The sequence below is a fragment of the Meleagris gallopavo genome, chromosome 1, assembly GCF_000146605.3.
Source record: "Meleagris gallopavo isolate NT-WF06-2002-E0010 breed Aviagen turkey brand Nicholas breeding stock chromosome 1, Turkey_5.1, whole genome shotgun sequence".
NCBI classification, from domain to species: domain Eukaryota; kingdom Metazoa; phylum Chordata; class Aves; order Galliformes; family Phasianidae; genus Meleagris; species Meleagris gallopavo.
Window position 1 is genome coordinate 102896584 of NC_015011.2, and position 960 is coordinate 102897543.

Genomic DNA, 960 nt, shown 5'->3' on the forward strand with positions numbered 1-960 from the left:
AAAAAAAAAAAAAGAGTAATGAAGGATGAGGGAGGCTGGTTCACATTCTCTGCTCTCAGGACCACATGCTCATTATTTTGCGGATGCAGGTGATTTCCCTTACCAGCTTCTGAAAACACTGACAGCAGTCTCAGACTTGGGGCTCCATAGCTGAACATCAAACTGGCACGTGCCACAGAGTGCTTACTGCTGTGCTGGGAGGAGGTTCTGCAGCACAGTTTGTATTTCAATTAGCTACCAGGAATGTTGCTGAAAGCACAAACTGAATTCTGTAACAGCCATCAACTGAGATACCAAAATGTGCACTTCAAAACAGAGGATCTGCATAGCACGGGTGCTAGGCACACATCGTGGGACCCTCAGCACCACACTCTCACCCAGGGAAAGGCAGAACTGCCCTCCTGTCCTTCTGTCCGGCTCAGATGTAGTCTTGCTTGAACAACTAACAATCCTCAGGCTCTTCCCTCCTCATGCTGGCTCGTCAGGCCGCAAGTCAGAGTTCTGACACTGCGGAGCGTGAAGCCACAAGCTACAGTGCGGGTCACCAACCCAGCCTGGCCTAGCCACGGGTTTCAGTGCCACGCTTGCTGGCACACATGTTGAAGACTCATCCGCATCCCTGAGCCCGGGCTCTGCCGGACCACGTTAGCTCAGCCCAACAGGGCTCCTGGTGCTCAGCCCTCCCGCGCCGCACAGCCAGCGGGCCTTTCAGCTTAAAATAAACGGCAAAGCATTCACACCCTAAATCCGATCCGACGTCAAGAACCAGAATCACGCGCCGCAAGCGGAGCGGCAGATCGGGTGTCACATCAAGAGCTTCGAGCTTTCCCAAGAACCGCAGCGCTGGGCGAGGCAGGCAGCGGCCGGCACCAGCCCCGCCGCGGTAAGGTCACCCCGGGAAAGCCCCGCCACGCTCGCACCGCCCTTCCCGGCCTGAGCCCTCAACTCCGCGCCGCTCGG